This window comes from Boleophthalmus pectinirostris, unplaced genomic scaffold (genome assembly GCF_026225935.1).
Source record: "Boleophthalmus pectinirostris isolate CB_2022bp ecotype Guang Dong unplaced genomic scaffold, ASM2622593v1 HiC_scaffold_6, whole genome shotgun sequence".
Taxonomy (NCBI): domain Eukaryota; kingdom Metazoa; phylum Chordata; class Actinopteri; order Gobiiformes; family Gobiidae; genus Boleophthalmus; species Boleophthalmus pectinirostris.
Genome location: NW_026571447.1, coordinates 82,314 through 96,786, shown reverse-complemented (window position 1 = coordinate 96,786; position 14,473 = coordinate 82,314). Strand labels below are relative to the sequence as shown.

The 14,473-nt window shown below is 44.0% G+C and overlaps 1 protein-coding gene across 1 annotated transcript in view; it reads right to left on the bottom strand.

Annotated features, from left to right (window-relative positions):
- Positions 1–14,473, bottom strand: part of mlpha (melanophilin a) — an 88,294-nt gene that overhangs the window by 11,475 nt on the left and 62,346 nt on the right. The gene's annotated exons all lie outside the window — the stretch shown is intronic.

Here is a 14,473-nt window from a genome sequence, read left to right as displayed (position 1 = left end):
AAAGCACATGTGGACTGGTTGGGTAAACTCCCATGAACCCTTGAGCACCCGATGGAGAGTGTAGAGCTGGTCCAGTGTTCCACGGCCAGGACGAAAATCACACTGCTCCTCCTGGATCCGAGGTTCGACTATCGGCCGGATTCTCCTCTCCAGTACCCTGGCATAGACCTTACCAGGGAGTTTGAGGAGTGTGATTCCTCTGCAGTTGGAACACACCAGGGCCGGGTGTAATTTTGCGTTAACTAATGAATTCATTATCACCGACAATAATTTTAATGCCGTTAATGCAGTTTTTATTTTTTTTTTTTTTTTTTATTGTAAACGTCTGTTTCTCACTGGCTTTTATTTTGAAAAAGTCCACTGCAAGCGTTTCTTTTCTTTACAGTTTTTTCACTTTTTTCTGACCACGTGAGATGCAACGTGTCCAAGTCTTCATGGGCCGCGGGGTCTGGCCATGGGGTCCGGTCGTGGGGTCCGGCCGCGACCAGCTGGGGGCTTTGAGCTTCCAGAGGCTCCTAGCTCCAAATGGGTGGCGGGCTCTGGTTCACGGGTCTTTCTCTTTATTCTCCTTCTTCCAGACGCCCCTGAGGCATCCAAGTAGAGGTGTCCAGTGCAGTTTTCACCACTGTGGGCTCGCTTACATAACGCTATACAGTGTATTCGCGAAGACCTGGAAGATTTCGTGATATGATCCCGCTCATAACTCAATGAAATATGATTGGCTAAGACAACTGTGAATCTCAAACTTCGTTCCAGCCACCAGGTGTTTGTTTAGTTCAGTGCTGCAGGGAGAGTCACTGATTTACCCAGATACCACTGGAAGAAAAATTGTGATTGGTCCATTTCCATTCCATTATATTAACCCGTTTGTAAGAAATATCAGTCCAAGTTTATAATGATCTAGAAATTATTACTAGTAGTGGTGTTTAATACTCACTGAATAAAAAAATATTGAAAACACCTATTAGTAGTACAAAAATCCATTCAATATTTTTTCTTGAGCCTTCACTGAATACCTTGAAGGCTCTGAAGGTTCCCCTCTGAAAGAAATGCTGTTTGCACAACAAATGTTTGGCTCTTTCATTTACATTTCCAATAAAAGTGCCCTATATGCTACTTTTTAATTCATTAATTGGGTTTGTGTATAACATGCAATTAATCGATCAATCTCAATTAATCACACTCGAACTCGTGATTAATGCGATAATTTTTTTTTCTGCCCAGCCCTAATGTGTACATACATACATACATACATACATACATACATACATACATACATACATACATACATACATATATATATATATATATATATATATATATATACTGTCCAGGATGAAACATCCAAGCTTCTTGAGAACATCAAGGACAAGGCCCCGACAGATGAGGTTCTCAGAGAATGTCTCAGACAGTGGGGTCCAGAGGAAGAGGTGCTGGAGGGACCATCATGGCAGGACAAACCCCTACATGGGGCGTACCACCGGAACATAACTGAAGTGGTTGATATCAAAAAATCCTACCAATGGCTTGAGAGGGCTGGTCTGAAGGACACACAGAGGCACTGATTCTGGCTGCTCAGGAGCAGGCCCTGGGCACTCGAGCAATAGAGGCCCAGATCTCCCACACCAGACAAGACCCACGGTGTAGACTGTGCAAAGAGGCTCCTGAGACATTCCAGCACATAACTGCAGGGTGTAAGATGCTGGCAGGGAAAGCATACATGGAGCGACATAACCAAGTGGCGGGCACAGTGTACAGAAACATCTGTGCAGAGTACAGGCTGGAGACCCCCAGGATCAAGGTGGAAAACACCTCCAAAGGTTGTGGAGAACGACCGAGCCAAGATCCTGTGGGACTTCCAGATACAGACTGACAGGATGGTGATGGACCAACCAGACATAGTGGCGGTGGATAAGAAACAGAGCAGAGCCGTGGTGGTGGAACATCACAATACCAAGAGATGGTCATATCAGGAAAAAGGAACATTAGAAACTACCAGGGGCTCAAAGAGGAGCTGGAGAAAGCCTGGAAAGTGAAGGCATCAGTGGTGCCTGTGGTGATTGGAGCACTCGGGGCTGTAACCCCCAAACTGGAAGAGTGGCTACAACAGATACTGGGAAAAACAATGGACACCTCAGTTCAGAAAAGTGCAGAACAGGAAGAGCAAAGATACTGCGCGGAACTCTCAAGCTCCCAGGCCTCTGGTAGAGGAGCCGATTATATATATATATATATATATATATATATATATATATATATATATATATATATATATATATATATATATATATATATATATATAAAGGTGCAATGAAAAAGCAAGTGCCCAAGAGGTACAACCAGTTGCCCATACCTGAAGCACTCGAAACTGCCAAACAAAGGCTCCAAGCCTTGGCCAGCCGCCTAAAGAGGTACACACGAGATAACGAGGCCAGACGAATAAACCGGCTGTTCGCAACACAACCGGCGAAAGTGTACGCTCAGTGGCAGGGTAATAACAGCAGAGCATACCCACCAAGGCTGGAGACTGAGAGGTACTGGAAAGGCATATGGGAAAGGGAGGCATCACATAACACCGATGCACAGTGGCTGGTGGATCTGAGAGAAGACCACAGCAACCTCCCTGAACAGAATCCAGTCACCATCACAGTGGCAGACATCCAGGGAAGAGTCTCAGGTATGAAAAACTGGACCGCACCGGGCCCTGACATGATCCATGCGTACTGGCTAAAGAAGCTCACTGCCCTCCACGAGCGCCTGGCAGCACAAATGAACCAGCTGCTAAGGGATGGGACTCACCCTGAATGGTTAACCCAAGGGCGTACGATCCTGATCCTAAAGGATCCTTCAGAGGGTGCAGTCCCATCCAACTATCGGCCAATAACCTGTCTCTCCACAACATGGAAGCTCATGTCAGGCATCATTGCGGCTAAGATAAGTGGGCACATGAATCAATACATGAGTGCAGCACAGAAGGGTATCGGCAAAAACACCAGGGGAGCCAAACACCCAACTCCTGGTTGACCGAACAGTCGCCCGCGACTGCAGAACCCGTAAGACCAACCTGTGCACTGCCTGGATTGATTACAAGAAAGCCTACGACTCAATGCCACACACATGGATCACTGAGTGCTTGAAGCTGTACAATATCAACAGGACTCTAAGGGCGTTCATTGCGAACTCGATGCGGTTGTGGAAAACCACCCTTGAAGCCAAGGGGAAGCCACTTGCACATGTGTCCATCAAATGTGGCATATACCAAGGAGACTCACTGTCCCCACTACTGTTCTGCATAGGCCTGAACCCTCTCAGCCAAATAATCGACCGCACTGGCTATGGATACCGACTCAGAAACGGGGCCACCATCAGTCACCTCCTCTACATGGATGACATCAAGCTGTACGCTAAGAGTGAGCGAGACATCGACTCACTGATCCACACCACAAGGATCTACAGTACAGACATTGGGATGTCATTCGGGCTTGAGAAATGTAGCAGGATGGTGACAAAGAGAGGGAAGGTAGTCCACACAGAGGGGGTGTCACTCCCAGAGGGAACAATAGCAGACGTTGAGGACAGTTACAAGTACCTTGGTATCCCACAAGCAAGTGGCAACCTCGAAGAGGCAACAAGGAAAGCGGCTACGGCCAAATACCTGCAAAGAGTGAGGCAAGTCCTTAGAAGCCAGCTCAATGGCAAGAACAAGGTGCAGGCAATCAACAGCTACGCCCTGCCAGTGATCAGATACCCTGCAGGGATTGTAAGCTGGCCAAAGGAGGAGATACAGACCACAGATGTTAAGACACGAAAGCTCCTGACCATGCATGGAGGGTTCCATCCCAAATCCAGCACCCTGAGACTGTACGCAGGCCGGAAGGAAGGGGGCCGAGGACTAGTGAGTGTGGGAACCACTGTCCAGGATGAAACATCCAAGCTCCTTGAGTACATCAAGGACAAGGCCCCGGCAGATGAGGTGCTCAGAGAATGTCTCAGACAGTGGGGTCCAGAGGAAGAGGTGCTGGAGGGACCATCATGGCAGGACAAACCCCTACATGGGGCGTACCACCGGAACATAACTGAAGTGGCTGATATCAAGAAATCCTACCAATGGCTTGAGAGGGCTGGTCTGAAGGACAGCACAGAGGCACTGATCCTGGCTGCTCAGGAGCAGGCCCTGGGCACTCGAGCAATAGAGGCCCAGATCTACCACACCAGACAAGACCCACGGTGTAGACTGTGCAAAGAGGCTCCTGAGACAGTCCAGCACATAACATAACTGCGGGGTGTAAGATGCTGGCAGGGAAAGCATACATGGAGCGACATAACCAAGTGGCGGGCATAGTGTACAGAAACATCTGTGCAGAGTACGGGCTGGAAACCCCAGGATCAAGGTGGGAAACACCTCCAAAGGTTGTGGAGAATGACCGAGCCAAGATCCTGTGGGACTTCCAGATACAGACTGACAGAATGGTGATGGCGAACCAACCAGACATAGTGGTGGTGGATAAGAAACAGAGCAGAGCCGTGGTGGTTGACATCGCAATACCAAGCGATGGTAATATCAGGAAAAAGGAACACGAGAAGCTAGAGAAATACCAGGGGCTCAAGGAAGAGCTGGAGAGAGCCTGGAAAGTAAAGGCATCAGTGGTGCCTGTGGTGATCGGAGCACTCGGGGCTGTAACCCCCAAACTGGAAGAGTGGCTACAACAGATACCGGGAAAAACAATGGACATCTCAGTCCAGAAAAGTGCAGTACTGGGAACAGCAAAGATACTGCGCAGAACTCTCAAGCTCCCAGGCCTCTGGTAGAGGACCCGAGCTGAATGAGGGTGAGAGAGACCTACCACCGTGGAAGGTGAGAAACACATATATATATATATATATATATATATATATATATATATTAGGGTGCATCATTTGCCAACTTTTTGAAAAATTTTGGAAAATCTATCTGTACCTAGTATAAATTTTTTTACACTTGCCAAAGTAAAGTTCCATAGAAATTTTATGAAATTCTATTGATGTCTACTGGGTCCACCGAGCCTCTGAAGTTTTTTCCTGCAGAAGCCTTAAATCTTTGCAGAAAAATCAGTTTTTCTTTAATAACATCAAAAATAATTAATTTAGCCCTATGGTATCAATGGAAGTTGAATAGAAATATGGACATTGCGGATCATTTGGAATCAGTTTTATGTCTCTATTATTATTTGTTTCTGAGACATGGCAAAAGTGTAATTTCTTTGGTGCTTCAAGGACTTTGAATTAGCAAGAGATTGTGAATTGTAACAAACATAGGGCCTACAACACATTATGTAACTTAAAATTAACACATTTAGAACTCAAAGACTTGAAAGTGTGAAAAGTTAAATCTTTAATGCAGGTATAATTATATTATGACTGTCCATTATCAGACATATATACACTGTAACCTACTTGTCAAAGCATCAATAATAAACTCCATCCATCCATGCATTTTCTTCCGCTTATCTGGGACCAGGTTGCAGGGGCAGCAGTCTAGCCCTCTGGTGCATAGCGGTCACTACAGTGGACAGCTACTTAAAAGTAACTCTCTCTTTAATGCATTGGTTTCTGTGGTGGAACTACATATCAGCCTCTAGAGCGCCCTCTGCTGCCATTGTCCATTGAGGTCAATTCAGTGTTTAGTCGATGTAACTGCAAGTAAATTTCCTCTGAATCCAAGATGGCCGACAAACAGCTACCACTACTGACCACTGCTGGCATATCATGTCAATCCTTCTCTACTAAAAGAGCCCCACAGGTAAAAAAAAAAAATATGATGATATACAGTAACATCTAGGGAAGGATATTATCTGTTTGGAATATTAAATTTTTATGTCCAATATGTAGAAAATTACAATTAACCATGTGTCCAGTAAAGTGGACATCATGCATCACAGAGTATATTTTTTTTAACACAAGCCATATAATTACTTCACTGTTTGGGGCACTTCAGGAGACATTCAAGGCAGCAGCAGACCCTGAAGCAGCAGATCATTCCTTTCAAAGGCCCACTGTCCATCAAATAATACATACCAAAAAAGCCCAAACCCTGGGGAGTGAAATTGTGAGTAACAGCAGGAACCTCAGGCTATATGAATAGATTCGAAGTGTACCAAGGCTCTGTAAGTAGTGGTTACATCAGTGGATTGGGAATGGCTGGAGATGTGGTGATGCATCTTTGTGATGACATAAAATACAGAAATCACAAGGTGTTTTTTGATAACTTCTTCCACTCATTGAGGCCTTGAAAGACCAAAGCATCTATGGCACAGGTACCTGCAGAGCTGGCCAGTCCCCTGAAGATGTTGCCAACAGATGGGTCAAGAAGAAAAAAAAACAATGTCAAAAAAAAAACTTTTCTGTGGCCCTTTACAATCAACACATGGGTGGGGTTGATCTTGTTTAGCAATGTACCCCCACAGACGGCGTAACAAGAGGTGGTACATCCGAGTATTTTTTCATTTATTGGATGTGTCCATTGTAAATGCCTGGCGCCTCTACCTGATGTCTGGTTTGGAAAAGATGAAACTCCTCCTCTTCAAAGCTTCTGTGGCTCGTGCACTGATAAATAGTGGCACCCTCCAGCAAAGCAAAAGAGGAAGACCCAGTGGAACCCCACAACCCGTTAAGCGGAGAGCAGTCACTAAAGTAGTCCGTGAGATCAGGTTTGGCACAGGATATCACTGGCCCCAACTCACCAAAGTGAAAAATGCAAACAGATGCCATGATGCTGCATGCACATGGAAGACCAAATACATCTGCATGCATTGCTGTGTGCCACTGTGTCCTGGATGCTTTGCGAACTTTCATACAGCCTAAGAGAAGATGAACAGAGAAGTGTTCCGAGATGCAGAGACTAAAATACCAGTTTGTGTTTTCTTCCAATATGCTAATATAAAGGCTTGGTAATACTGTCCTGCATCCTTATAGAACTGTGGAGAGTCACAGTAATGTTTCTCCTGTTGGGGTTGGTTTGACACAAGTGTAAGATTCACAGTTATGAGTGTCATTGGTTTTCTTATTCAGGCCTAAAAAAATGTGCCTATAAATTGCTGGAATTTTGCAAAAAAACTTTTGAAATGTTTTTCAAAGCATAAAAAGAAAACAGAGTTTGTATATTTTACAATAGAACACAAGTTAATTCATTTTTACAGTAAGTTCACAATGTTTAATGTTGAGGGCTCAGGCGCATGTAGTCCACTGGATTGGACGTCTCTGTAACTTTATGAAAAAAATCATATTTTTGAAAAAAAAAAGTTGAACATTTTTTTCATGTCCTGAGAACAATAAAAACTGAAGAAAAAACAGAAGAAAAAAATCCTGACCAAGGCTTTCATAATTCATGCATCAGAGGGCTAGGCAATGACTCCCAGCGTTTCTCCTCACCAGACACTTCCTACAGCTCCTCTAGAGGGACCCCAAGGCGTTCCCAGGCCAGCCAAGAGACATAGTCCCTTCAGCATGTCCTGGATCTTCCTCAGGGCCTCCTTCCAGTGGGACATGCCCTGAACACCTCCTGAGGGAGGCACCCAGGAGGCATCCAGAACAGATGCCTGAGCCTCAGCGGCTCCTCTCGATGTGGAGGAGCAGTAGCTCTACTCCAAGCCTCTCTTGTGTGATTGAGCTCCTCACCCTATCTCTAAGGGAGCACCCAGCCACCCTGTGGAGGAAACTCATTTCGACCACTTGTATCCGCGATCTCGTCCTTTCAGTCATTACCCAAAGCTCATGACCATAGGTGATGAGAGGAACATAGAGTGAACGGTAAATTAATTTGATTTGCCTTTCAGCTCAGCTCCTTCTTCACCACAACGGTTCGATACAGCGATCACATCACAGCAGAAGCTGCAAGAAAGAAACTATTTAACATTTCTTAATAGATACTCATTAATCATACTGTCTACATCTTTCTCTTTCTCAGGTTTGGTGTTTCCTTTCTGTATGCTTCAACCACTTGCAGAACATTCTGATAATCTTTTTCTCCTCTAGCAAAGCCAGTGTAGTCTATGCTGAGCTTGACATTACGCTCTGCGCTGTCATTTATAACGTTCGTGCATTCCAAGGTGAACAGAGCTTCCTGGTTGATTTGGTGAAACTGTCCTGATTCATGAGCCAGTTTCACTTTGTGGAAACCGTTTGACCTGACCTTACAGCATTAGGATTGGTTCGGTCAATGGTAGGCGGGTACTTTTTTAAAATTTAACCAATCACTGCTATTTTGTCGTGACGTATGTAATGCACCGCTAACAGGGCTTCAAGGTGCTTCATTTGCACCACTGCACCATCAAGAGGCCAAAAAATATATAACAGGCAGAGTGAAAATAGAACAATCAACATGATCATCGAGGTTCTGATGGAAAGATTTATACTGAATAAATGAACGATTAAATATTTGAATGTTTGTGATTTCAACATAAAGTGTGAATGTATTAACCTGGAGTCTGTGTTCATGATATAACGGTCGGGTTAAAAGAAAAAGTAGGAACAAATTGGAGATCAGGATGTAATGTGATTGTGCTTGTGTCTTTGTGACTTTATGTCTGTGCATATGCCACAATAAGCACGGCAAAATAGGGTCATTTTATTCATTTTTATTTAAAAATATCAATTTCTCCACAGTATTTGGACTCAGAAGGTTTCTTTTTTACAGAGAATTTCCCCTGCTTTAAAAAGTATGTTATTCATAATTTATAATTTATGTGTAGGGGGAAAACGCCACCTAAAATCATAGACGGACTGGCTCCGTCACACTCCACTGATATTTTTGCCCAGTCATCTTTAGCAGTGAGCTCCAATGCTTTCAGATTGGAGGGTCTCTTTGCCATCACCCTGATCTTTAGCTCCCTCCACAGATTCTCAGTTGGATTCAAGTCAGGACTCTGGCTGGGCCACTGCAAAACAGTAATGTTGCTGTCTAATAACCATTTCTTCACCACTTTTGCAGTGTACTTTGGGTCATTGTCATGTTGAGTCGAGTGTGGAGTGACTGAATAATGAATTGTAAAGTGCTTTGGGTATCTTGAAAGGCGTTATATAAATGCAATCAATCAATCAATAGCAAACAGAGATAAATGACTTTCAGGAATAAAAATGAGCAGTCAACTACAATCCAAACCTAGTAGAAATCTGAATCAGGAATTTATTTAATTTCTTCTCATCAAATGAAAGAAATGAAGGACGCTAGCTTTAAAAAGCTGCAGTATAGCCTTGTTTTTATTTCAGTATGCTAATTAGGGGTCATGTGGTGACTTCTATCTGAGTTATAATCTTTACCTGAAATATATATACAGTATGTTGGTATTTGTTTTCTGGACTTTTTTTGTTTAAAGAGAACTTTAATTTGATTAGCCTGACATCTATGCTATTATGCTAATTAGCATTCTTAAAACTCCAAATTCAGCTTGGTAAACAAAATATTTGGAATCAGCACCCTCAAATTATGGGAAATAGCACATTTACTCACTTTTCTCCAAATTTGCCCCTCAGGACTTTTTCTGAAAGTATTTCCTTTGGAATTATGCTCAGTCTATGATGCTGACTTCTGGACCCAGATCTGTAAAAAACATTTATCTTATGACAAAAAATGCAAGTCTACAACTCATACAATATAAGGTACTCCACAAAACTCACTACACTGGTCAAAAAATGCTGAAAATGGGATTCATATCAGAAATTAACTGTACGAATTGCACACAAAACTGTCCCGACACTTATATCCAACAGATCAATGTGTGGACACAAAACAACTTTCTCCAGCTAAACTCTGACAAGACTGAAGTCATAGTGTTTGGTCCACAGAAACAAAGGGACAGTGTCAGCAGTCACCTCCAGTCTCTCTCTCTAAAATCTTCAAATCAGGCAAGAAATCTAGGGGTAATAATGGACTCAGACTTGAACTTTAACAGCCACATCAAATCAATAACATCTGCAGCCTTTTACCATCTAAAAAACATAGCAAAAATCAAAGGTTTACTGTCTAAATCAGACTTGGAGAAACTTATCCATGCGTTTGTCTCCAGTAGGTTAGATACTGTAATGGTCTGCTCACTGGTCTCTCCAAACGAGCTGTGAGACGCTGCAGAACATCCAGAACATCCAGAACATCCAGAACGCTGCAGCTCGGGTCCTTACTCGAACTAGGAAGTACGAGCACATAAGTCCTGTGCTCAGGTCTCTGCACTGGCTTCTGTAGCTCAGAGAATAGACTTTAAAGCAGCTCTGCTTGTACAAGTCTCTCCATGGCCGAGCACCAAAGTCCATCTGTGACATGTTAGTGTCATATGAACCATCTCACACTCTGAGGACCTCAGGGACCGGCCTCCTGCTGGTGCCCAGAGTCAGGACTAAACAAGGGGAGTCAGGGTTTCAGGTTCATGCAGCTAAAACCTGGAACAGTCTTCCTGAACACGTGAGACAGACTCTTCTGTGACGCTGTTTAAATCCAGGGTCAAAACATTTCTGTTTGACTGTGCATATAACTGAACGGTTTTCATTCCACACTCTTCTCTCCAATTTATGTCTCTCTTTTTTAATTTTAATCTTTATGATTATTTATGTTTTGATTCGTTTTTATTATGATTTTAATGTATTTCTTATTCTGTAAAGCACTTTGAATTACTTTGTGCACAAATTGTGCTATACAAATAAACTTGCCTTGCCTTGTCTATATTCACACCTTTTGGCATTGCACACTCATCAGGCACTTCTGAGAAGAAATCACGGACTCAATATCCCATTTATGGGTTGTTGCATCCTCATGTCCCCCTCACTCTGCCCTCTAGGAGACCTTTCAATAATCACAATAGATGACACAAACAGCCCTAACTATCGCCAAGAAAACTATCCTCATGAACTGGAAATCAAGGCATAGCATGACGCATTGGAAAAACCTGCTCATTGACCATATCTCTCTGGAATACAAATCTACCTCCCCCGTCAACAATCACCCCCAATCACCCTGGTCCACCTTTCCTCAATTTCCTACAAATGCAATTTCTATGATTTAACATATTTGATTATTCATCTCCTTGTTCCTTAACTTTTTTCTTTGTCTGGTAGGTAAATCCGTGTATCATTCGTTCATTCGTTTTTCAATATAAAACCAAAAGTAAGAAAAAAAACAACTGTTTTCTTCATTATTTGTCTTTAAATCCAAAATGAAAAAATGGATAATGATGAATTTTTTTCAGTTTTCGTTTAAATGAAGAATGGAAAAAACAGTTAACGGCCATTTACATGACTTCTGTGACTGCGATGCCGAAATTTTCCACCATATATGGACTGAACCAGGACTGATCCAGGTCCGGGACCAGACCGGGACTCAGACCGGGACTGAGACCGAGACCAGACCAGGACCAGGTAGGGACCAGACCGGGACCAGAGAGGAACCAGAGTGGAACCAGAGTGGACTCCGAGCTTTGACTCCGAGCCCCTGCAGGGTTCAAGCCTCAGCTTCGAGTTCCGGACCAGCCGTGGGCTGGTCTCGGTCTCAGTCCCGGTCTGGTCCCGGTCTGGTCCCGGCCTGGTCCCGGCCTGTCCCGGCCTGGTCTTGGTCTCAGTCTCGGTCTCAGTCCCGGTCTGGTCCCGGCCTGGTCCCGGCCTGGTCCCGGCCTGGTCTCTGTCTCAGTCCCGTTCTGGTCCAGGTCTGGTCTGGTCTCAGTCTCGGTCTGGTCCTGGTCTCAATTCTGATCTCAGTCTAGGTCTGGTCCTGGTCTGGTCCCGGTCTGGTCCCAGTCTGGTCTCCCTCTGGTCCCAGCCTGATCCCAGCCTGGTCTCGGTCTCGGTCCCGCTCTGGTCCAGGTCTGGTCCAGGTCTGGTCTGATCTCAGTCCCGGTCTGGTCCCGGTCTGGTCTCAGTCTGGTCCCAGTCTGGTCCCGGACCTGGATCAGTCCTTGTTCAGTCCGTATGCAGTGCAAAAGTCCAGCATCGCAGTCACTGAAGTCACGTAAACGGGAAACGGTCATTATCCGTTTTTCCATTCTTCATTTAAACACAAAATCGAAAACTGAAAAAATGAATCGATCTTTTCATTTTGGTTTAGGAGACTAACAATGAAGAAAACTGTTGTTTTTTCATTTTCTTATTTTTGGTTTTATATTGAAAAACGAATGGACGAATGATACATGGATTTAGGTAACCACTTTCTACTCGAAATTTAAATACATGATGATGTCCTGAGAGTACATGCACAGGCGCGTGTGCGCACATATACAACACACACACACATCTGTACAACACATGCAATATCATACACTCACACACCTCTTTATTTTATAAAGAAACAGGGATGGGATAGACAAGCTATATAAAATATTACTTTAATACACTTAGACACACAGCACGGAATTTGTCTGCCTTCCGTCCCTAGCGGGCCGGGCTCTTTCTGCTGTCACCTTGTTGTTGAGTGTGGGGGTTCACCTACAGGTGCCCAGGCTCGTGCTCCCCTGTCCTCTCAGGGCCTCTGTTCTGGCTTCCCTTTCTGGTCTACCTCCAAGCTCCTTACCTCCCTGATACTTTTAATGCATCACACCCAACTTTTTAATGCATCCCAAGTCAACCATGGATGAGTGTGGGTTCATGTGTGCCTGAGTGTCTGTACTTGTATGCATGTAGATGTGCGTGTATGTTCCTGTGCAGGCAAGTGCCTACATGCACATGTGTATGTAAATGTATGCACATGTACATGTTGAGGAGCTGGCCAGCCTGGCTAGTGGGCGATTGCGTGCCAGGCTCTCGGCGTGGCTTGGGCCGCTCCGACTGAGTGGGGATCTAAGCCACCGCTTCTTGGGTTGGAGTTTTAGCGGTGAGAGGGTTGGTCCAGGACCAAGTGGCTTCCTTCAGGCACTCATGGGAACGCTGACAGGAGTTGTTTTGCTTAAGGTTTTGGCTGCCGATAACCTTCTGCCCTCGTAGTGGGACCTGATGCCCAGCTTTTCAGCTGCTCTCCAACAAACTTGATGCAAGTCCTGCCTGGCAGATGGGTGAGTGTGAATTGCTCCACGCTTGCTTCTTCCGAAGAGAGGCTGATGAGCTCATCATCGGAGTTAGGGAGGTTCTCTTGGAAGCTAAGAGGGTCCCAAGAAGGTCCCGTGGGGATTCTAACTGTCTGCCCAGGCAATTTTATTCCTGCACTTGCCTCCTTTTCCATGGTGAGGAGAATATAGCAAAATTTTTAGTTCAAATTTAGAAGGAACTAATATAGCAGCTGTTTGGGGACAGACCTGCTTCCTCAGAAATCGCAAAGCGACAATAGGTAAGCATTTAGTGGCAGAATGATTAGCTCTCCCTATGAACTCAGACTCACTGTTTGAGGGTAAATGCTTCTAGGAGTGAAAAGAGTTGAAAGACTAAAGTGGAGATGTGACTTCCTCCTGCTGTAAGAGGAGGAAGTCCCGCGTCCCCTGTGGAGCATATGCCATGTCTTCCAGCAGTCAGGGTCTGGCGTAGCATTATAAGGCTTCTGGGGGACCAGCTTGGAAAGCTGTCTCATATGTGAGATACTGAAATTAATGTTGAAAGAGAACTTCCATTAAGCAAGCATGCATGGAGCAAGGGGAAATCATGTTTATATTTGTTTGTGTTGTTTGTCATATTTTAAATATTTTAAATAAACACATACATACCATACAAGTAAAAAATGCACATTGTTTTTGATCAGCGCCATTTTTACCATTGTATTTTGGCAAATAAAACATTGTCTACAGCCATAGTTTTTAATGGAGAGAGCCACACTGCCTATATATGGAGACAGTGTGGCAATGTCCTGTGTGTAGATTTCAGAAAATAGAATCTATTCTCTATTCTAAACCTTTTTTATTTTTTTATTTTAACATTTATCTGTTGTTGATTTTGTGCATTTACCATCAGCAGAGTAAGTTCCTGGGGCAGTTATGTGTCTTTTGAAGAAGCCCTGGTTCATAAGGTTTCATATTTACTGTAGAAATCTTCGCGTTTGCCATTGTCAGCCTGTGCTGATGGTAAATACATGCCTATTCAGCTGGTTTTCCCATTGAGAAACACAGAGCCAGTGGTATGCGCATATGTACTGCTTTAGCTGTGGTTTTCCAAGCTAATATATGTCTAAAACATGTGTTTTTTACTCTTGCATAGGGCGAACGCTATGTGCAGTGTGTCTTAGGCCTTATGGCTGGTTTATTGTTCTACATTGGGCCTCGCTCATTTAAGAGCTGATGTCCTGACACAGACCCAAACCACGAGCCCAGGGCCCATGCATGTAGTGGGAATCCAAATAATTCAATTTGAATTAATAATTTGTTCTTTTATGTGACAATAAACAATCACATTAAGCTCATCTGTGAGATTTCTGTGTCAAACCTTAGCTATTCCATTAGCTGTTGTCTTTGAGGTTCAGTCAATTACAGCCCTTGGTTTGGCGGAAGTTTAACGTGTAGTAACTTTTTGGCCGAGGTGCACATATACAGCACAGCAAACA